The 24,791-nt window shown below is 41.3% G+C and overlaps 1 long non-coding RNA gene across 1 annotated transcript; it reads right to left on the reverse strand.

Moving 5' to 3' along the window:
- Window positions 1–619: 619 nt before the first annotated feature.
- On the reverse strand, window positions 620–16,615 carry LOC126469496 (uncharacterized). The gene is made up of 3 exons (XR_007586000.1): window positions 16,425–16,615; window positions 16,076–16,340; window positions 620–1,198 (listed from the first exon to the last, which is right to left on the reverse strand). It is a non-coding gene; the product is annotated as an uncharacterized LOC126469496 (long non-coding RNA).
- Window positions 16,616–24,791: the final 8,176 nt, after the last annotated feature.

Genomic DNA, 24,791 nt, shown 5'->3' on the forward strand with positions numbered 1-24,791 from the left:
CACGTAGTCCTGCCTCTGATGGGACAGGTGATGCTTGTGACCACACTGGAGTAGGTGGTGGTGGGAGCTATAGGACAAGTCTTGCATGTAGGTGTGTTATAGGGATATGAGCCATGAGGCAAGGGTTTAGGAGTAGGAATTGCATACGGATGGTATAGTTTCAGTGGGTGGTGGAATGCCACTATGGGAGGGGTGAGAAAGGATAGTGGGTAGGAATTCCTCATTTCAGAGCATTGTGAGTGGTAGTTGAAACCCTGACGGAGATTGTGATTCAGCTGCTCCGTCCTGGGTGGTACTGAATCACTAGAGGAATGATCTTCTGTGGCCAGATACAGTACCTTTGGGACATGGTGGATGACTGGAGAGATAAGGCATGGGAGATCTGTTTCTGTACAAGGTTAGGAGGGTACTTACTGTCTCTGAAGGCCTTAGTGAGACTCTTGGTATATTTCAACAGGTACTGCTTGTAGCTACAGATGTGACGGTCATTGGTGGCTAGACTGTATGGAAGAGACTTATTGGTATTATAATAGGAAGACCGGAGCGGGTGAAGTGGTCGGGGTTGTAAGACATGACTCGGTAGAAGCAGGTGGCTGTTTTTAGCAATCTTCCTCTTTATTCTTGGTTCTCCCAATACATTTTTCGGTAGCTCAGCCCCACCACTCCTGTCGTGGTGGAGACTTGGTGATGCACACAGTCCAGTGAACATGACGCCATGCTTGCTCAGCGGCTGCGCAGGCGGTAGGAAGTTAGCAGCATGAGGCCCAGCCCAGCCCACCTCCTGCAGACGCAGCAGCTCATGACGTCACCGGTGCAGCAGCAGGCAACAACCTCTGCCAGCCAGTCCTCGGGGACAGCGGCACTGATGACGACGACGACGTAACAGCGACTGAATGCCCAATCCGTCAAACCAATTGCCGACGCCCACCTCTGATGCCCTTAAATAGTGCAGACCACTACTGAATCCCCTGGTTACACAGTGCCATGTTTGTTAGAAGGTTCTCGATGAGTTTGCAACCGCGCCACACACAGCCCGTGCCTGCGTAATTCTGCTAATGCTGCATTCTGGTTGTTGATGGCTGCCGTGCACGTACACACATACCGACGTTTGTTGCAAAACTGTGTCACCTGCATAACGCGCCGGCCAGCCTTCGCCCGCCATCTGCCATGAGGCTGGCGCGTTGCACACTGAAACACACTAAATCAAAATTGCGCACCATATTTCCTGAAAATAAACCCTTGTCCTCTACAATTCCTCCCTCGTACAAAAAGAATTCATCCCCGAACTCAACCAAAAAGTCAAAACAACTACAGTTCACTTCACAAACACCACAAAATGCGATTGATTCACTATTTACACTGTGTTCATTCACTTCTACCCTCAGTCTAATCTTTGTTCATAAACATTACTCAGTGTTCTGGTGCAATGTCTCACAACTGTGCAGTGATTTTGTCTGGACACTTAGGTTAAAGGTTGGAAGGGGCGAGATTTGGGCTACATTCCTCTTGAGCCGATAGTACACTAATCCTACAACAAAGATAAAAATACAGGTGGTGGTGGTTGATGATCCAACAACTAGTAAGTGTTGCTTATGCTCAATACGGTACTCATGCACTCGTTGAAATAGATGTTCCATAGTTATACGCCCATCCTGAGCTGCTAGCATCTGGTCCAAAGAGGCGAGCAAAGTCGGGTGTAATGTGCTATTCAAAAGAGTGAGATTTTCTTTCGTGACGAATTGCACCAGTTGGTCGGGTACATAGATCAATGTGCACGTTATGTTCATGATGTTAGCTCCAGTAATCATGGCTGGTACTTGGAAAGTTGGCCCTGAAATGTTACACTGTGTGTCGTTAATTAATGGTCCCTGCCCCTGCAATTCTATTCTTTGTGTACTCCCTTGCTTACCCTGCTCGTAACAAACACAAATAACGGCTGTGTTTTTCATTACTGAAAATACCCAATGTGGACCCACTTTCTGAAAGAACTGCGCCGTGCCTACTATAATTTCCTTAGGGCACTCCGTGACTGGTTCTTGACAGCAGAATAGAGAATACTCACAAGATTTGGGAACAGTGTGAAACAATTTCGTGGGGCAGATGGTAACTGGACCTGTTTGACAATACAGCAAGTCTTGTGCAGTGAGGAGCGCATGAGATTATCTGTTACGTGCCACTAACAGTATTTCCATATGGTTAATTATACAAATTTCTGCAAAATTTCCCACTTCACTGGATATGTATGCAAGGCATAACATTTAAATTTACAATCCTTACATGTTAATGGTATTATGATATGAATTCTCAGCAGGGTACCCGTCTGCGTACTGGTAACAGTGTCCATTTTGTAGTACAGAGATAAGTTTTCGTCTGTTAATGTCGTCAGTAGCTTCAGGGATGCAGGCAATTCCGATTGAACTTTCTGTAATCCTTCCCAAAGTTATTCTGAAGGTAACAGTACCAGGGTTAGGTGCCCGCGCATTGTGTGGAACAAAGCCTCCTGTAGTTCTGTGGCTTCTATGCGTGCTTCTGTAATATTATCAGCAAGAAAACGGAGCAGCTTATGATTATCAGCTGTGAATTGATGTTATCCAACTGGTACTTGATTATCCCAAGTCTTGATTGGTTGTGTTGGGTGTGGCCTTAATGTGCGCAGCCAAAGCTCGCAATTGGTGCATATTATTAACTACGTCTTTCTCCAAACTCCCCAATTGGGTTGTGTGAACATCTAGCATTCCCTGGTTGCCCTTCCCATTATCCTGTACCTGCCGTAGCGTTTCATTAATACTTTTAATATCTTCCGTGTCAGCGGTCCCAAAAACAGTTTTTAGGATATGGCCACCTGCGTCTAACCATCCTCTTTTTCCTACGGATGTGCGGGATTAACCCTGCAGTTTGCCGCAACTGAGCTTGTAAGCGTGCAAAAGCTGATTGTAGTAGCTGATATTCCCCCTGTGTGTCATTAAACCTTGACTGATTAGCCACCATGGAATGAAGTTCATTAAATGTATCCTCTAATTTACAGATTTCGTCATCAACCACCCAAATATTACAGTTCACCCTTAAGGTCCATTGATGTCCAGGCAGAATTACGTCCGCTTTTCGCGAGAACAAAACACCACTTGATATAGGACGTACCCTCAAGGCTTCCGCTAAGTTGCAACAGCAAAACAGAATAACTATGCTGAGAGATAGTGCACACCTTCCCTCTTCAGCACAAGTCATGATGCTGGAACTGCTGGTCTTACCAGAACGTCACGCCTTCTGAGAAACAAAAGAAAAACAACTCGCATTAGCTCTTCCTTTCTATGTGTGGGCTAAGAGCATAGTAGAATGTCTGATTGCTTCCACAATTAACTTCGTTCTCTTGTTTATCTACTCCTTTCTTATTCTTTTTCTTAGATTCATCTTTCTCTCTACTAGAAGTTACTGCAGACAATGAAGAAAGTTCCTTAAAATTCCCCTTGAAAGGCCTAATTCGACTCACATGCACGATAGTAGGGCGAGTTGGAAGCTGCAATTTTACATTCACCGGCGATGTCATCTTGATCACCTGGAAAGAACCTTGATAACGGGATACAAATTTTTTCGTTTTGCCTTTAGGCATATAATGATTAATCATCATCACCCATTGCCCTACATGATATTTGGGTAAAACTGCCTTTCTATTGTGAACTTTGTCCTGTCTCTCTAACACTTTAGTGTTCATTTTTTTCACCTGCCGCCAGATTGTTTTCAACTTTGTGGATAAATCCTTAACAGCCGAAATATTGGTTCCTGGTGGGGTCTGGAGCAATTCAAACAGAGATGGCATCTTCCGACCAAACAGTACTTCATACGGAGACAATCCTGTACTTTCATGCACTTTTGAGTTATACGCCGCAGTTACAAATGCCAATAGGGTATCCCAATTGTTGTGTTGCGAATTTACATAATAACTTAACATCTTAGCTATTGTACGGTGAACTATCTTGGTCCGACCATTAGCCTGCGGATGTAACACGGTCGTAGTTAATTACTTTACATGCAACAACTTGCATAATTGTTTCATCAAATCGGACATAAAGTTTGTCCCTTGGTTGGTAATTATAGTTTCAGGTGTTCCGAATTTCAATATCCACTGATGTACCATCGCATGAGCCACTGTTTCGGCTCGCTGGACCGTAATAGCTGTCATAGACACATAGTGTGAAAAATGATCTATTATTGTTAAAACATAGCGATTACCCACTGGTGTTTGCACAAATGGTCCTAAGATGTCTAAGCCAAGTAATTGGAGAGGTCTATCCGCTTCCGGTAGTCGTTGCAACAAAATTTTCTGATGACTCAATTCCGCCTGTTGAACACACAGAATGCAATTCTTTATGTACTGATCGACATCTTGCCTATGCGTTGACCACCAATAACTCTGTACAACCCTCCTTTCCGTTGCTCTTCGACCCAAATGACCAGAAAACATTGAATCATGTGCTTGCCTTAAAATTTCACTTCGCAATTTTTCTGGTACGGCTATGCGTGGACCGTTCCTAGTTTTATGGTACAATATCCTGTCTTCCACGACAAACTGTTGCTGCGAGGTAAATTGTTGACAATCTGTGTCGGCAGTTTGTGGCTCCACCCATTCGTTCTCATTTATTTCTGTGCATTCCATGGCGCATAATTTATGACTCAGACCATCCGCATTTCCGTGAGATTTACCCGGTCAATGAATTACTTCAACATTGTACTCACTAAGACGCAGAGCCCACTTAGTTAATCTACTCGTTGGGTCTTTAAGCCCTAACAACCACTTAAGTGCTGCATGGTCAGTAATCACCTTGAAACGTCGTCCATACAAATAACACTGGAAATAGGTTATTCCGAAAATTAATGCCAATAACTCCTTCTCGGTTGTTGAGTAATTTTTTTCTGCATTGTTTAGCTGTCTGGAAGCATATGCTATCGAGTGTTCCTGCCCATCTATTTCCTGAGATAATACAATACCCAAAGCAAAATTGCTAGAGTCACAAGATAATATAAACTGTTTACTAAAATCTGGAAAAGCCAAAACCAGACTAGATGTTCATAAATATTTTAACTTTTGAAAAGCCTCTTCACATTCTGCTGACCAGTGAAATTTTGCTCCCTTCTTCAACAACTGTATGAGGGGCCTTGCAATTTCCACAAATTTTGGAATATACCTCCTGTAAAAATTGGCGAGACCTAAATAAGACTGCAACTCTTTTACTTTTGTAGGTGTCGGAAAATTCATTACTATCTCTACAAGTTTTGGATCCATGTGGTCACCCTCCTGTCCTATAACATGACCTAAATAACAGACTTCTTGCAACAAAAATGACGTTTTTCCATATGAAGAGTTAACCGCTTTGCTTTCAAACGATCGAAAACTTCGCGCAAACAGCGCACATGTTCTTGCACGTCCTTTGAGAAAACAATTATGTCGTCCAAATATACCATACACTGATTAGGTTTCAGCCCTCGTAACACGCTATCTAGTAACCGTTGAAAGGTTGCCGGAGCATTTTTGAGTCCAAAAGGCATTTGCCAATACTGAAAATTGCCTGTAGGTGTTCGGTCGGTCTTCTGGGGCGACCTTCAACTGGTGGTATGCGCTTCGAAGATTTAAGGTCGTGAAGTACCGACACTGACCCAAATTATCCAGAGTTTCAGTGATATTAGGCATTGGGTATGTAACCGATACAGTTTTTTGATTCAGGAAATGATAATAACAACAAAAACGATATGTCTCGCTCAAGTAGCTGCTGAATAGCCACCTCGGTTGACACAGACTGCTCCATCACTACCAGCTATCGAATCAAGACTACAGTAAGCCCTGAAAGAAAAGGAAGGGAAGATGGACTATGCTACAGGTTCAGACAAACCACCAAACGAAAAATTGGCACTTACTTGTCATGTTGCAGGAGTTGCTTATCCATTGTTGCCCTTCTCAGGTGCCACATACCCACATCGATTACCAGCCACAATTTTCTACAAATCCAGGGAGAAGACCACTACTGCCACCAATTCTAACAGGAGAGTGTGATGCGCAGATTGCCCGACTGACAACACATGTAATAGGAAGACCGGAGTGGGTGACATGGTCGGGGTTGTAAGGCGAGGCTCGGTGGATGAATGTGGCTGTTTTTAGCAATCTTCCTTATTATTATTGGTTCTCCCAATACATTTTCCGGTAGCTCAGCCCCACCGCTCGTGTCATTGTGGAGACGTGCTGCTGCACGCAGTCCGGGGAATGTGACACCATGCTCGGTCAGCAGCTGCGCAGGCGTTAGGAGGTTAGCAGCACAAGGCCTGACCTAGCCCGCCTCCTGCAGACGCGGCGGCTCGTGACGACGCTGGGTGTCGCCGGTGCAGCAGCGGACAACGCCCTTTGCTAACTGGTCCTCGGAGACAACGTCACTCATGACGATGATGTAACGGTGACTGAACGCCCAATCCATCGAACCAATTGCTGATGCCCACCTCTGATGCCCTTAAATAGTGTAGACTGCTGCTGAATCCTCCGGTTACGCGACGCCGTGTTTATTAGAAGGTTCTCGATGAGTTGGCTAATGCAACCGCACCTCACGCGGCCCACACCTGCGTAATGCTGCGTTCTGGTAGTTGATGGCTGCCGCGCACATACACACATACCGACGTTCATTGCAAAACTGTGTCACCTGCATAACGCACTGGCCAACCATCATCCGCCATTTGCAGTGAGGCTGGCGCATCGCGCACTGAAACACACTAAATCTCAATTTCGCATCATATTTCCTAAAAATAACCCCTTGTCCTCTACAGTATGGAATGGGTGGCAGCGTTCAAAGTGGAGGTATTGCTGGTGGTTGGCAGGCTTGATATGATGGAGGTACTGATGTAGCCATCTCTGAGGTGTAGGTCAACATTGAGGAAAGTGACTTGTTGGGTTGAGGAGGGCCAGGAGAAGTGAATGGGGGAGAATGTGGATAGGGTATCCATACCCTCAATCCAGATCACAAAGATATCATCACTGAATCTGATCCAGGTGAGCAGTTTGTGACTCTGGGCATTTAGGAAGAATCCCTCGAAATGGCCCATGAATAGGTTGACATAGGTTGGTGCCATGCAGGTGCCCATTGTATATAGATGATGTCTCACCCACAATTACTTCTCCTTTGAGGTCCCACCATCCAGCCACAGAGGAGCATTCCTCTTGTGACTCCATACCACCCAGAACTGGAGCAACTGAATCACATTCACTGCCAGGGCTTCAGCTACCTCTAGTGGTGCCCTGAAATGATGACTGTCCAACCCACTATTCTCCCAATCCCTCTCACGAAGACATTTCACTGCCAACCAAGGATACATAATATCCTCTTCCATCCCTATACAATCACTACTCCCAACCCCTTGCCTCATGGCTCATACCACTGTAATACACCGAGATGCAAGACCTGTCCCATATGTCCTCCAACCACCACGTATTCCAGTCTGGTCACAAGCATCATCTGTCCCATCAGAGTCAGGGCTACCTGTGAAACCAGTCAAGTGGTCTACAAGCTAGGCTGCAATCACTGTCCCACTTGCTGAGCAGGCTCTCCAACATAATGTTCTTCATTTTAATGACTGCTTTACAGTCTGTGCCATCTGGAACCTGCATACCAATACCAGCTTTTCTGAGTTTCACAGGTGTAAAATCTCCCTGCAATATATCCCTAGTTCCCCCCCCCCCACCCCCCCACCACCACCACCAACACCCCCAACCTCCTCCTCACCCCCACCACCCAGTTTGCTTCTCACATCATGTGCTGGCCTCGGCAGCTAGAGACAGTGGTCATGTGTGTGTGCTGGCTGCGTTTGTGTGAATGCTTGCGTCCATTTGGCCTGTTTCAGAAGAAGGTCTTCTGGCCCATAGCTTACACGTTTAGTAGTCTTTTTGTTGTGCCTGTCTGCGACTCATCGTCTCTTCTGTATGGCGGGTAGCAATCTATCCTTCTCCTAATATTTTCATGTTGTTGTTGTTGTTGTTGTTGTTGTGGTCTTCAGTCCAAAGACTTGTTTGATGCAGCTCTCCATCTCACTCTATCCTGTGTAAGCCTCTTCATCTCCAAGTAATTACTGCAACCTACAACCTCCTGAATCTGCTTTTCATAAATACAGAAAATTTCCTTATGTTATCTTCTGAAGTGGTCACTTACAGGCTGTAGCTTGTATAGTCATTACAGTGAGGCTTTTCATTACTGGTAAAATGTAAAAATCTGAAGATATTGTGACCGCCCCTTCTCTCTTTGCTCCGTTTCTTTCGCTGATCTTTCCTCTTCTTTCTTTCTTCTTCGTACCGCGGCTTTATCTGAGGGTTTTCAATGCAGAAATGTAGTGAGAAGGGGGCACATGTGTGTGGTGGTTCACGATATTGTAGTGCTGTGAGGGAGCATCACTCGTGCCTCTCATTTGAAAAGACTTACGACTGAAGTACGAACATTTCTCAAAAGAAAAACAGGTATGTGCTCTCTTTTCTTTTAAAACTATGAATAGTAGCGTAGCTAGTACTATCTATCTTTCGACTAAACTGAATGAGCGCGACATTATTGATGAAGTTTCAACCTCAAAAGAAGTTTATTAATACAAATTAGCTGAAATAAAAAAAAACTCATCCAATCTAGAAGTCACTCACAGTTAGAGTAAGTAGTTTCTAAAGTGTGTGTTAAAAGATCGTTTCAATAATTCTATCATTGTTCGTTTATGAGTTGCTAAGCAACGTATCAACAAGCTGACTATGCAATGATTAATATTTGTCGTATCCCGACAGTAAATCGCTTCTCGCTTGCTTTAAGCATCAAGATGATTACTATGTCGCTCATATAAGTCTTTGATATTTATTATCAAGCTAATGTCCGTAAATTGCAGTTAATGTTACTGAAACACACATGCGACGATAACGTCCGATATCCAGCCGCGTATCTTAATCTCTGCGCCGATATTTGAGGATTCGCGCGCGATTCGTTTGCACCAAAGTTGGGCCGTGGTTCGCTAGAATGATTTTTAAATAAACTGTGGGTTGTAAATTAACAATTCTATGCCCATTCATGAAAGTTACAGCAGATCCACACTCGACGACTACCTGGTCGCGCACACGAGCAACACAGAAGTTTTTTTTTTTCTTACAAAGAGAAAACATATCATGCGTAATGCAACAAGGTGATATGCTATGTCAAAACATATTTATATCTATCTCGTTAAAACTCATTACCTATTAAATGTTGTACATAATTAAATTCTTTACTCTGTAAATAATCAATAAAATTTAGAAGTGAATGAAATGTATAAAAAAAAAAAATCTCAAGTTGATATGACGTCATGGGTCACTACTGGTTTCGACTCCTCTACACTCACGTGACGCAAAGTAGATCCGACTATATAGGATATACTTATGTAATGTTACAATATGGTGAAATTGGTCTCTAGGTAGTAGTTTAAAAAAAACTGGTGTATTAATAATTGGGTTCCCGGACTAATTTTCAGAAAGGCTCAGTTTTCTTACTCTTGTCATGATAAGATTGTGGAAATAAGAACTTAAATATCATTTACATTCATATCAATCCATACCCTATGGACCCTCTTCAGAGCACGACCAGTAACCACCATTTGAGAGAGGTATCTATTAGTTACCTCACACAAAATATTTATGATATCTGCACCAAAGAGCAACTGAAAGAAACGTAGCACAATGTCATTGTTTACAATACCTTTCACTTCAGAATTAGCTGCATTGAACATACGTTTCTTTGGGTTTAAATTTTCATTTATGAATGTTATTTTTCTCTTTTTTGATGGTTCTGGTACCTCTTTGTCTGTGTCACTGTCTGTAGATTCCTATTCATCTTAAGTAGATAAGCCCAAGTCTGGGAATTCTTTAGGCGCCAATGGAACACCTGGAGCAGCACATGTACCTGATCCAGAGGTGGGGACAAAAGGCTTTTCACGTTCATTATCATCAGATTCAGATGAGAATTCACTTTCATCTTCAAAGTCACTACCCCATATGAGGGAAAGAGCTCCACAGTATATCATTTCTCTGCCATATTAGTATTGATAGAAACTAAGTAGGAGCTTAACATGTCAGTACGGAACTGAGACAAGGTGGGAATTCAGTAGTGCAATGGAAACTGAAACTATGCTTTGAAACTGAATGCAACTGCCATCTGGTAAATCTACTGTCTTCCAAGACAGCCACTAAATGCCACATAGTTCAAACTTCCACAGAAGGTGAGTGCTGTGAAGCAGAGAAATACTGAGAGAGACAGAGACACAAGAGAGGCTATCTTTGTCCACCGGATATGCAGCACAGGTTGCTCTCAACTTCCGCATCACTTCACCTGCTGAGTGGCACAGTCCCTCCCAACATCTACAGATGTTCACTTGTGCAAAAAGGTTAAATCTCACATCTGAAGCTTACTTTTACCAGATTCGACTGTTTAATCTTCCTCTTTCAAAAAAATCGTTCGAGTCTGTGATATGGCTCAAGGATTCTTGCAAGGTTCTCAACATGTCGTGTAGTTCTCCTTTTCTGTCATTTTTGCACCTGCTGTTTTTAATTCATTCACTGTTTTTCAGAAATACTGAAGAATGTTGCTGCATCACTGTAATCTTTTAACCTCAGTTTGTCCAACTTGTTTCTGCACACAATTTGTGATGCTGTTGCTTCTTTGGATCATAATTCTTCGAAATTTTTCATTGCCTGAAATGCAGTCACTCAAGAATGCTAGCTACTTGTTCAAGATTGCTTCGTATAGGTAGTTCATTGCAGATAGACTTTCTTCATCTTAAAACCCCACCTTGTCTGTGCCCATTTTTGCTCTCGAAGCCACTGTATGACATTTCTTCATTTTCATACACATTTCCATTCTCTGTTTCCAGTTTCCATAGTCATGTCCATCAAACGCTGGTATCTCTATGTCAGCCATGTCCAGTTTCACAAAGCACACTTTTTAGTTCACAGCCAGTCACTGTTTTTTAGAATGACACTACTTATTTGGTTTACAATCGCAGACTGCCACCATGTTAAAATAATTATTTAGAAAAAGGTAAATACAAATACATCTCTCTTTACAAAGTGAGCTCATTGATGACACAAAACTATCTGACCAACTGTTGTAAGGGAAAAAATATAAAACTCATTGTCGAGATCCCTATTGGCACAGTCAATACTATTGGTTTAAATGTAACACACATCAACACGAGTGCTGATTTTCCTGATCTAGACAGGTAACTGCATGCTTGACAAGTGTGCTTGTGCAACCATGCTCAATGTCTGTGCACCTGCACACAGCTCAAGGGTGTTTGTACAAGCAGCAGTTTGTTAACACTGGAAAATTTGGAGCTCAGAAAAGATGCGCTGGCTGTGGCAGTCTTTTTGCTTGTGTTTCAAAAAAGTAAGAAATCAAAGTCGTATTCCCATACAAACTTGCTGAGTGAACTGAAGATACACCTCACGAATAGCATAGTCATCTCAGGATCAGGTTTCCATACTGGAAAAGGCTGCAGAATTTATCAACTGGAACTAACCATGACTGTGGGCTCCGCTATTGATCAGTCTTGTCACCACAACTAATATTTCAGTGAGGGGGAGGAGGCAATATCACATTCCAGCCAAACGTTTACATACTGTATCTTCTTTCTGTGTCAAAATGAACTACTAAATAACATAAAAAGCTAACGCCAATATCAAATCTATAGGTAGTGTATTTATCCTCTAGCGTCACATTTCCTAACAGTTTACCCCAACAAATTGTAGTAAAAGACGTGTTTTGGAGAGATCTATAATGTGGAATGTGTTAAATTGGCTGCATGCTTAATGTTCTTGGTTTTTTCATATCTAAACTTCAGTCGTTTAATGTTTTGTGCACTAAAACCTCGGCGTTTACGAGTTCGCTTGATAAAACAGCGATGTTGCCATGATGTCATGGATCTTGTGCTGCGACTGGCTGATATGAGCAACCGCCATGGTAGTTTACACATCGTATTTGTCGTATTTATACGGGTGTATTACAAAAATACCGTAAACTTGGGTGACTAGGGACAGAATTTCAGGTTTTTAAATAATAAATCCAAAAATACAATCTGAATATGAGTTTTTAATCATTAAAGTGGAAGATGGTATGGTCATTCAACCTTGAAACTAGGTATATTTGGCATTGCTTAATATAATTTGTAGTAATTAGCAATTATAAATTGTCCCTATTTACCCCTTGGAAGCGGTTAATAGGGGCAGTGATAAATATAACTCACAGAACCATATTGCAACAGGCACAGGAGTCAAATGGACACAAAAATGGCTTTAAAAATTACAAGTTTATTTTTAATATTTTAGAATATTAAAACATCATTTAAACATATGTCTGCCTGATCTTATTAACGGTTCTTTCAGGACTTGAATAGAATCAAATTCTGATAGGTCTTCTACAACTGGGAAAACAAAAACACTATTGTCTTTGGAGTTTTGTCTCAAAAATGATGCCACTTATCTTTTTTCTTCAAGCACAACTTCGGTACTTCAACCAATAAAATATTTTGGAGCTCCCTTTACGATCTCAAATTTCACTTTCACCCAATCCACAACGCGTAACACCCTATCAGTAGACAGTTCTTCTGGTTTCTGAGTAGGTGTGGAGTCTTCTCTCTTTTCATAACTGTGATCACTGTTGTCACCATCACTATCTTCTTCTGATTCATTCACTGAATTTGACAAATCATGTGCGTGAACACTTCTGCCTGCCAGATGGTATGTTCAGATCTCTACCTGGTTTTGGCAAATTATCATCAGGCCACCTTTGATGCTTTAAGAATTCAACCAGGCTGTCAGTGCTAGTGCTTCCTTCTCCACTTTCTTCAGATGACAACATTCCAAGAACTTGTTCTTCATTGAAAGGATAAATACCACTCTTCTTGAAACCTGAACAAATGTTTGTTTTTATGGTTGGTGATAACATGTCAAGGGTTTCTTTCAAAAGTCGAGGAAAGTACTTCTTATCAATTCCTGAACACTTGTTGTTAGTCCTGTTTTTCCAATTCTCCAGAACCTTTTGCCAAGCCTGTTTCAAAGGTCTAAACATTGTGACATCTAGAGGTTGTGTAAGATGAGCCAAGTTCGGTGGTAAGAAAACACACTCAATGTCTGTTTTTCGCACAAATTAATGACAGCTGGAGACTGATGAGAGCTCAAATTGTCACCAATAAGGACTTTTCTTCCCTCAAAACAACGAAAATAAGCTATCACTATAGACTTAAACCAATCTAAGAAACAGCTGCCGTCCATCCAGCCCGATTTATTTCTGTTAAACCTTGCCCCAGAAGTACCACCTTCACTTCACAGATTGTATAGGTGTTTAGCTTTATATATCACGAAAGGTGGCAATAGCGTGCCATCGCCTGTAGCAACTAACGTCACGCTTACATTAGATTTTGTTTGATTCATAACCCTGTCAGGATATTTGCAGCCTCTTTTGTACAGAATTTTTTTCCTTCCGGGATCGTCCGCCAGGTTTGTCTAATAATAATTTAATATTTGCTCTGGGTGAACACCATTAAGAGTTATTTTCAACTCTTCAAAATAATAAACAATATGCTGTGAGGTAACTTTAGCCCTGCTTTGGGATATATTTTGACACATTCGTGGAGAAATAACTTTGTGTCTCTCGATGAAAGACTGTGCCCAATCTGGACCTGGAAGATTGTTTTTAAATTGCTTTATTATTCTTCCTTCTCTGTCCAAATAGTACTTCACAAAACATCATATTTCAAACGTGCTTAGTGGATATCCCCATCTTCCACAAGTAACAACACTTTCGACAATCTTCACTTCAGTTGGCACACCAAGAGCTGTTTGTCCTACTTTCTTCTTTCTGTTTCCAATTTCCTGCTTATACATTTTGCTGTACCTTTGTAATGCAGGTTTCACAATTTAAAATTTTTCTCAAGATTTTCTGAGTGACATCCTTTTTCTAATGGCTTCTATAGCCCTTTCCAGGTCCTTTTGTGTAACATGTTTGTGGCGATGACCTCTAGAATAACGCTGATAATTCCTAACCATGCTGTCCCTATTCACCCCTGAAAGTTAAAAAAAAGTTACAGCATAAGAGAAAATAAATTACAGTTTCTACAAAAACACGATTGTATCGTACATCTCTGAGCATGTCCCTTGTGTATAGTGACAATATTTATCTGGAAACTTTTGAAAAGATTCCTCAAAAGTATGTAGCACGTACAGCTAAAGTTTTACCGCCAAAACAAAAACAACATAAACAGATAACGAGTTTGAACAAGGCTGCCAACTTCTGAAATAAGTCAGTGATGATAGTAACCATGTATCTCAGAGAAATAAACTCATAAGGTATTTCGGACATCAGATCTCAATGCACACAAATGATTTTTTGTTGTGTTAGTAAGACATAAAACTTTTTCCTGAACTGCTGTCCCTATACACACCTGAGCCCTATTCACCCCAGTTTACGGTTCATATTTTAAGCGATATAGTGCACATAACCTCTCAGCTGAATTTTTTTGCTCTGTTAAAATTGCATGTACACACTTGCCTGGTTTCATTCTTGATTCATGTTTACTTTGGGTCTGGACGCACCAACTTCTTTCACTTACATCCTAACTGCACGTTTAAAATTTTACCTGATAAATTGCACACTGAGCTCATACTGTGTTATACTCGGATTCTTGGTAAGCTGCTATTATTCCCAACAAAGCAAAACTCTTTCAACTGATGCATTATACACTCAGAAAAAGAAAATTGTTAATAACTCACATTAACCGCCGCCAGCAAGCAAGGAAACTAAAGCAGGTATTACACAACTATCCGCCACGAACGATACTGGTATAGCGCGACAGCCATCTAGCAGTAGAACGGATGAAACTACGAAAACTGGCAGACACATTATCCGCATGCCAGAATAGAGAGCAGTTCTAAACTGCCACCAATCCGCACGTGCGCAGTAGGCAGCAATAACTCACGCATTCGCAGAAGGGTGTACCACAGAGCTTTCTGCTTGTTGTTTGGTTATTGTTAGACGTTTAACCTAACGTAACCTAACCTAACATAGCCTAGCCTAGCCTAACCTAACCAGTGGCTAATTTTAGATTTTCGTGTTGGGGATCTTCCCCATTTTTTTTCTCCAGTAATCAGGTTTCATAAATGCCAAGAAACTTTTTTTGGTAGCAGACTCTTTTATACTAGTTGTTTGGGGAAAGAATTTTTTCTGGTGATAGTTTCGTATTCTAGAAATGAAATGGACCAAAGAGGCGTTTGGCGACTTAATTCAGGTATAAAGTGAGGAAAGGTGTTCATGTGACTCGCTGTATCATAATACGATACGTCGGCAATCGTTTCTTTATGAGTAATATGCATATAACGCCACATGATGATTTTCGATTTGTATCATAATGCCTTAGCTTACGAAAGTTCATGTTTGTTTTGATTGCATCTCTTGTTTATTTCAGTATTCAAAAAAGTGGTTCAAATGGTTCCGAGCACTATGGGACTTAAGTTCTGAGGTCATCAGTCCCCTAGAACTCAGAACTACTTAAACCTAAGGACATCACACACACACACACACCCATGCCCGAGGCAGGATTCGAACCTGCGACCGTAGCGGTCGCGCGGTTCCAGACTGTAGCGCCTATAACCGCTCGGCCACCTCGGCCGGCTATTTCAGTATTCCAGGAAAGAGAAACTGGCAGTGGATGGTTACAAAGACCGTGCAGTTTCGCCCAGTTCGATAGACGAGAGCTGAAAAACTCTGAGTAGCACTTATACACCGTATATTCAAAACTTGGAAAAAATAACACAAGTACACCTTTAAGCATTGGTCCTTTCAAGTGCTGCAAATTACAGTGCATACGTCAACAACAACTTTTGAAATGGTGGGCTGTGCTATTCTGTGGCTAAAAGCCAGACTCTTAAAAGATTCCCAATTCGCCAGGAAACGTAATGTTACAACCAGCCTGCAACATAACAGGGCGTTTACCGGTATTTTATGTGATCTTGGCTGGTATGATCACAAGACGTATACAGTAAACATATAATTCTTACCTTCGAGAAGGTGAGATAGCCTCCCTCATGACTGTTTCATACTTTCTGATTCAATCTTCTATCATAGACAGCAGCTTCTTGGAACAGGCTATGTCCATCCTAAAGAAATTCCGAAATTCTTGCGGATCTTCGGGCCTCAGTTCTTTCATTAACAGTGAATATATTCCCCTGCCTTTGTCTCTTCTTTTCAGCCATGGTTTAACCCAACAACGTCTGACTTTTCGTTTTCGTCGCCGTTCTGCCCTAATCCGAAGATTTAAAGTCACTGCAAGGGCAATAGCTCGAAAAACAAGTGGATCCTCCACGTGCAATATGCTGTATAAATGTAAATTTCGATATACATACATACCTGTGTAACCAAGTGTCATAATATAAAACTGTTGAGTTTGTAATTCAGAACAGTACTAACCTATAGAAGAGAAAAATAATTACTTAATAAATAATGGTAATAAACAATTTCTGGAACTATGAGTTCACAGAAATAAATGGAACGTATGACGCTCCAGTATATCATACAGGCGCCCTTGAGTTGCGCGCGGTGGAAACAATGACTTTACAAGACATCAGACAGCTCGTTTCTTTTCGCACGTATAGTCTGCTGCTGCGGATGCACCCTAGTAGTGATGGGGAGCTCGTGAATGAGTCGTTCAAATGAACGCTTCACTTCCGTGAAGTGTGAACTAACCACTCAATTTCAATGAACTGGTACTTCAAACTCTTCACAGATAGCACACACCACACTTTTTTCTGGTTCACTCACCCTCTTCCCCTCACCCGCTCCCGCTACATCGGCGCTACGTCACTCATCCTCCCTTCACTTCAGTCCTCCCACCGCTGCCTGTCGACGAATCGCGCGGGGTTTGTGGTGAACGATAGGTTTACGAGGGGTTGGGGTGGTGAGGGGCGAGGGGAAGGCAGCGTCAGCTGCTACGTGTAGTGCTGACATTACTTGTGACTATTTGTGCAGTTATACTTCGCGTCTACGGGTAGCCTACCGTTGGCAGCGCTTGCACACAAATGAATATTAAAGATATAATCGAAGGGGCTGGCTGTGTGAGCACGCACAGCCAACATGAAAATAAAAGGTTTGTTAATAACACTGAAAGAGGGATTTTACCTGAAATCGTACCAATGACTACAGGTGACAGTTTTCGTTTTGAATCGGGAGGGTTATAATTCTCAACAAAAATAAAATCTACAGGAAAACTTCTGAATAATTACTTAACGTAGGCATATAGCTGCGACAGTGGTAAACATACTCATTCTATTTTGGATTAAATTTTACAAGGAACATATAATTGGACTGCATTTCGTTGGTAGCCCGATTTTTCAGTTCATGAATACAACAAATAATATTTCATTTGGCAGATAAAGACTTTTTTGGACGCTTCATGAGAAAATTTCGAGCAAGATTAAATGTAATACCTTCTTTATATGACAGGCTTCTCTGTTTATCTTTCCTTTGTCCCCTTCGACCATGCTCTATTTAACTCAGACGCTGTAAGAGCGTAAAACGTTGCGTGCACGTTACTGCATAGTTCGGCCATCTGTTGGTAAAATTGTGAAGTATTAAGAAGCTTCATTGTACGAGCGAGGCGAAGCGAGCGTAGCAGCGGCTGAGCGGCGAACTGGGCAACTTCGACAGGCTTCCGTACTTCACGAATGAACTACTTCATTTGAACGCTTCACGGCAAAGCGTGAAATGAATGAAGTAGTTCACTGGAATGAACGAGTTCGACCCATCTTACACCCTAGGTACATACCGCGTGGATGGTCGGAAGTGAACCAGTCTGTAGTTACAGGTATGCACGTTAGGGGCGCTGTTGCATAGGTGTATGGTTTAGGCGAATCATGTAACACGACCTTAAAGTAGCAGGATATATTTCGTGCGCTTTTTCTTCAAATTATTCGCCAAATTCTCGCTAGGTGGCGGTACGTATGTTACAGTGCTCTAGTGCACTCTGGCGGGAAATCTGCAAACTTATTCCAACAGTGGACGTAATAGCCAATGGCAGAAAGAAAAAAAAAAAAAAAATCTAAAACACTATCTAAACAATAACACCAAACGTCGATTAACGACACGTTAGAGCATAATAGATATACAGGGATAGTGATTCAATAGCAAAGTTTCACCAAATGTGTTTATTCCCTGCAGTGGAACATGAAAATTGTGTGCTGGTTGGTAAGACACCCTTAGGCTGAAGCACCAGAGGCTTTGGGACGACCGAAGAAACCACGCCCAAAACTGCTTCGCTCCTACATATAACTAAAGGGCATTTCAAGGCACGGGCTTAAGACTAGCTACTACCTATTCGAAAAACGTGGCTTTATGTCACATATCAACAGTTCCAAAACGTTGACCTGCATTATTTAAATCCGTGTAGGAAATATGCGAAATGTGACCTGATAATTTAAATTCTGTAATACATTATTGAGAAATTTATTTTTATATATATATTTGGGTAGCTCCGCCATAGAGTCTTTAATTATAAGCCACATCTGATCAAGATGAATGAAGAAATGTATTTGAATCTCCTGTTACTCGTCACGTCTTTGATCAAGAAGTAGAATACAGTCATCAGCGAAGATATAACACAATATGAAAGACTAACAGTAACGCTCAGATTTCTTGCAACGAGGAGGAGGTGTGAAGACCTCAAATACTCTTAGCTTCTCAAATCATTTTTTTTTTGTCACTCTCTGTCCCAGATGGGATATGACAGACTGCTATGTTTAAATGATGATAAAAAATTGCATTTAGCAGTTTCAATGAAACAGTTAAGTTCTTTTGTAAAAGGTTACATTAGGACCATAAAAAAATACATTCAAAGAAATTTTAACGCTTATTTTTACGAAAAAACGCATTTAAAAAAACTGCCTAAAACGAACATAATATTATATGATAATGTTAATGCTATGAAAACTCAAATACACTTCACTCTAAATTTTACTTTTTTATAATTTTATTGTTTAGGATACATGTAATAATAAAAACGATAGAAACTCCCATAAAACATTCAAAAAAATGATAATTACACTAGTAACTTTCAGGTTTTGAATTTACTTCTCAGAGGTTTTCTTTGCACTCACTGGAAATTTATCATTTATCTAGAAAAATCAAGGTAGACTGATTTCTTGCAACAATGACAAATATAAAACGTCTTTCTCTTCTTTTTTGCTCACAGGTGGTGCACGTTTTGTGTTTTTCCAAACTTTATTCAATGACTCTTACTCTTGGTTCTGCTACACCCAAAACACAATGAATGGATACACGAATTCATGGATATGTCATAGTTTTTGATTCTACATCTACATCCATACTCCGCAAGCCACCTGACGGTGTGTGGCGGAGGGTACCCTGAGTACCTCTTTCGGTTCTCCCTTCTATTCCAGTCTCGTATTGTTCGTGGAAAGAAGGATTGTCGGTATGCTTCTGTGTGGGCTCTAATCTCTCTGATTTTATCCTCATGGTCTCTTCGCGAGATATACGTAGGATGGAGCAATATACTGCTTGACTCTTCGGTGAAGGTAAGTTCTCGAAACTTTAGCAAAAGCCCGTACCGAGCTACTGAGTGTCTCTCCTGCAGAGTCTTCCACTGGAGTTTATCAATCATCTCCGTAACGCTTTTGCGATTACTAAATGATCCTGTAACAAAGCGCGCTGCTCTCCGTTGGATCTTCTCTATCTCTTCTATCAATCCTATCTGGTACGGGTCCCACACTGCTGAGCAGTATTCAAGCAGTGGGCAAACAAGCGTACTGTAACCTACTTCCTTTGTTTTTGGATTGCATTTCCTTAGGATTCTTCCAATGAATCTTAGTCTGGCATCTACTTTACCGACGATCAACTTTATATGATCATTCCATTTTAAATCACTCCTAATGCGTACTCCCAGACAATTTATGGAATTAACTGCTTCCAGTTGCTGACCTGCTATATTGTAGCTAAATGATAAGGGGTCTATCTTTCTATGTATTCACAGCACATTACATTTGTCTACATTGAGATTGAATTGCCATTTCCTGCACCATGCGTCAATTCGCTGCAGATCCTCCTGCATTTCAGTACAATTTTCCATTGTTACAACCTCTCAATACACCACAGCATCATCTGCAAAAAGCCTCAGTGAACTTCCGATGTCATCCACAAGGTCATTTACGTATATTGTGAATAGCAACGGTCCTATGACACTCCCCTGTGGCACACCTGAAATCACTCTTACTTCGGAAGACTTCTCTCCATTGAGAATGACATGCTGCGTTCTGTTATCTAGGAACTCTTCAATCCAATCACACAATTGGTCTGATAGTCCATATGCTCTTACTTTGTTCATTAAACGGCTGTGGGGAACTGTATCGAACGCCTTGCGCAAGTCAAGAAACACGGCATCTACCTGGGAACCCGTGTCTATGGCCCTCTGAGTCTCGTGGACGAATAGCACGAGCTGGGTTTCACACGACCGTCTTTTTCGAAACCCATACTGATTCATACAGAGTAGATTTCTAGTCTCCAGAAAAGTCATTATACTCAAACATAATACGTGTTCCAAAATTCTACAACTGATCGACGTTAGAGATATAGGTCTATAGTTCTGCACATCTGTTCGACGTCCCTTCTTGAAAACGGGGATGACCTGTGCCATTTTCCAATCCTTTGGAATGCTACGCTCTTCTAGAGACCTACGGTACACCGCTGCAAGAAGGGGGGCAAGTTCCTTTGCGTACTCTGTGTAAAATCGAACTGGTATCCCATCAGGTCCAGCAGCCTTTCCTCTTTTGAGCGATTTTAATTGTTTCTCTATCCCTCTGTCGTCTATTTCGATATCTACCATTTTGTCATCTGTGCGATAATCTAGAGAAGGAACTACAGTGCAGTCTTCTTCTGTGAAACAGCTTTGGAAAAAGACAGTTAGTATTTCGGCCTTTAGTCTGTCATCCTCTGTTTCAGTACCATTTTGGTCACAGAGTGTCTGGACATTTTGTTTTGATCCACCTACCGCTTTGACATAAGACCAAAATTTCTTAGGATTTTCTGCCAAGTCAGTACATAGAACTTTACTTTCGAATTCACTGAACGCCTCTCGCATAGCCCTCCTCACACTATATTTCGCTTCGCGTAATTTTTGTTTGTCTGCAAGGCTTTCGCTATGTTTATGTTTGCTGTGAAGTTCCCTTTGCTTCCGCAGCAGTTTTCTAACTCGGTTGTTGTACCACGGTGGCTCTTTTCCAACTCTTACAATCTTGCTTGGCACATACTCATCTAACGCATTATGTACGATGGTTTTGAACTTTGTCCACTGATCCTCAACACTATCTGTACTTGAGATGAAACTTTTGTGTTGAGCTGTCAGGTACTCTGAAATCTGCTTTTCGTCACTTTTGCTAAACAGAAAAATCTTCCTACCTTTTTTAATATTTCTATTTACGGCTGAAATCATCGATGCAGTAGCTGCTTTATGATCGCTGATTCCCTGTTCTGCGTTAACTGTTTCAAATAGTTCGGGTCTGTTTGTCACCAGAAGGTCTAATATGTTATCGCCACTAGTCGGTTCTCCGTTTAACTGCTCAAGGTAGTTTTCAGATAAAGCACTTAAAAAAATTTCACCGGATTCTTTGTCCCTGCGACCCGTTATGAACGTTTGAGTCTCCCAGTCTATATCCGGCAAATTAAAATCTCCACCCAGAACTATAACATGGTGGGGAAATCTACTCGAAATATTTTCCAAATTATCCTTCAGGTGCTCAGCCACAACAGCTGCTGAGCCAGAGGGCCTACATAGACATCCAATTACCATGTCTGTGCCTGCTTTAACCGTGACCTTCACCCAAATTATTTCACATTTCGGATCTCCATCAATTTCCTTCGATACTATTGCACTTCTTATCGCTATAAACACGCCTCCCCCTTCACTGTCCAGCCTGTCTCTGTGGTATACATTCCAATCTGAGTTTAGGATTTCATTACTGTTTACGTCTGGTTTCAGCCAACTTTCTGTCCCTAGTACTATATGGGCATTGTGACCGTTTATTAATGAGAGCAGTTCTGGGACCTTTCTATAGAAGCTCCTGCAGTTTACTATTAGCACATTAATATTGTTATTCCCTGCTCGCTTTTTTACCAAGTTGGCAAGTTTCTTCAAAAAATTAAAGCGGCTCATCTAAGTATTGTCTTTGTAGGAATTATGAAAGACAAATGTATTCACCCCACGTATGTTCAGCATGCGGAAAAATAATGCTATTAGCCATTGTTGGAAGAGGCTTCAACAACCAGCGATATGTTTCTATTAAATATATTCCAGCACAACCGTTAGCTAAAGATTCAGTCTTTATGATTCTGTCTTCATCACTTTGATCACTTGTTTCATTCGAGGATTTCACAGGCAGTAAAACAAATTCGTCTTCACTTTCCCACTATTCCAATTCTGAATTAGGTTCACTTTCAATTTTGTTGCACTATCTAATCCAACATCACTCCCTAAACATTCCTCAAACCATTTTAAAACTGTATCTCCGAAGTCAGGGCTCATAACATAAACAGAAGATGAAGATTTGGCTAGTAAATCCATAACACACAGTCTCAGGTACAATCTCAGAGACCTTTAGCACAAAAGAAGCAGTAATAGTATAAGTTCATATCACTCTGAAGTGGCTGGTGACAAAGGAAATCACTACAGCTTTGGAAAAGAATAACTACATAATGCTTTAATGTCCTACCCCACTCCTATGCATTAGCAACAGTGTAGCAATAAATGCTAGCAGTCTGTGAGACCACACCTGGGATGTTAGGGTTAAGTGTCATGGAGCCTGAAACCTGTCTGTGAGTTGCTCAAAAGCAATTTTTTAAAGGTAAGTGAACCTAACTGAACTTTTTGTAAATAAAGTTGTATTGCCTCTCTGCTTTCTGTTTCATGTTTAAAATGCCTTTCCACTTTCCTATAAGCCTTTAGGTTTTTATTATTCTTTGATTGCATTGGTTATGAAGAGGGCTTACGCCAACAGTGATTTCGACTGAACAATGCTAGGTTTCTTAACTAACCTGTTTTTGATATTTGAGCTGATTTATCAATGACAAATAACTCATTTCTAAAAACATAAAAATAAAAAAAAAATAAAATAAAAAATTATGGATGACAACAATCCAAATTGTTCAAAGATCATTCCATCTGTAAAATCAATAAGATATTTAGCAAGAAGGAAGTGTAAGTTTACCAACATTTTATTATGAAATTTCCTAGTCTGTGTAGCCTAAACTTCAAACCAATTACTTATTTCTCAGTTATATTTGATCAATGCATTGCATTTTGAAAGTAATTATGTATTTCAATAAATACTAGAACACATCTTTTCATTATGCTATATTTTTGTTGTTGGCCATGCAGTGGCAGCTGTTGTGTAAGGGCACGTGAACACCCTGACTTTTGACACCTTGTGGATTTATTGCTTATTTTTCTTTGAATGCTGTTAAATGTAATGAAGATGCAGCAATATGTCATACCGTACACAGCACTAAATGTACTGTGCTGCGCTGCACTGCACTGCTTCTCTAGACTCGGTAAAACCTGTCATTGGGGTTCCGAGCACACCTTCTGTTGTGCTCATTTTAAGGAGCTTTTGCACATGCACGACTGGTGTGACATAATTGCCTTACAGATCAAGTACACACGGATTTGATAAACAACGTGCACGGTTCTCCGGCACTCAGTTATCCCTTACTTCTCAATTACAAGTTTATGTCAATGGCACCAGGTGGTAACACACTGCAGCAGACAGACTTCTTTTCCTGTTCGCTTGACATAGAAACCAATAGACGGTAGCACATTCCACAGATATGCCAATTCACTCGTGACATAGCAAAATTAAATTGGACATCAATGTACATTATACACTGAAGAGCCAAATAAACTGGTACACCTGCCTAATGTTGTGCAAGACCCTCACAAGCAAGCAGAAATTCTGAAGTAGTGCTGGAGGTAACTGACACAATGAATCCTACAGGGCTGTCCTTAAATTTGTAAGAGTACGTGCAGGTGGAGATCTCTTCTGAACAGCATGTTGCAATGCATCCTAGATATGCTCAATAATGTTCATATATGGAGAGTTTGGTGGCCAGCGGAAATGTTTAAACTCAAAAGAGTGTTCCTGGAGCCACTCTGTAGCCATTCTTGACGTGTGGGGTGTCGCATTGTCCTGCTGGAATTGTCCAAGTCCGTCCGTCAGAATGCACAATGGATGTGAATGGATGCAGGTGATCAGACAGGATGCTTATGTATGTGTCACCTGTCAGAGTCGTATCTAGACATATCGAGAGTCCCATATCACTCCAACTGCACACACCCCACACCATTCCAGAGTCTCCACCAGCTTGAGCAGCCCCTACTGACATGCAGGGTCCTTCGTCGAGGACCAGCCCCTTCGACATTGTGTTGATGATGCCTTGTCTGACTATGTTCAAGAGAATGTGATCCTCCATGGAATTGTCACATTGTTCGGCACTGTTATCAGTGGAATTTCCTCTGCAGTCAGGAGCGCTGTCACATACTCTTTGTTTGTGGCTGACTTTGCAATCTTCTACTCTCCCTCCAATTGTACAGTGACAATGAGGTAGCTACAGCTGACCATCACGAGGTTGGAAACCTGGGCCAAGACAACTGGTTTTCGGTTCTCACCAGAGAAGACTACATGTGTCAATTTTAACTGTGTTCGTCAAAGTTTTAAC

Source organism: Schistocerca serialis, chromosome 1 (assembly GCF_023864345.2).
Source record: "Schistocerca serialis cubense isolate TAMUIC-IGC-003099 chromosome 1, iqSchSeri2.2, whole genome shotgun sequence".
Taxonomy (NCBI): domain Eukaryota; kingdom Metazoa; phylum Arthropoda; class Insecta; order Orthoptera; family Acrididae; genus Schistocerca; species Schistocerca serialis.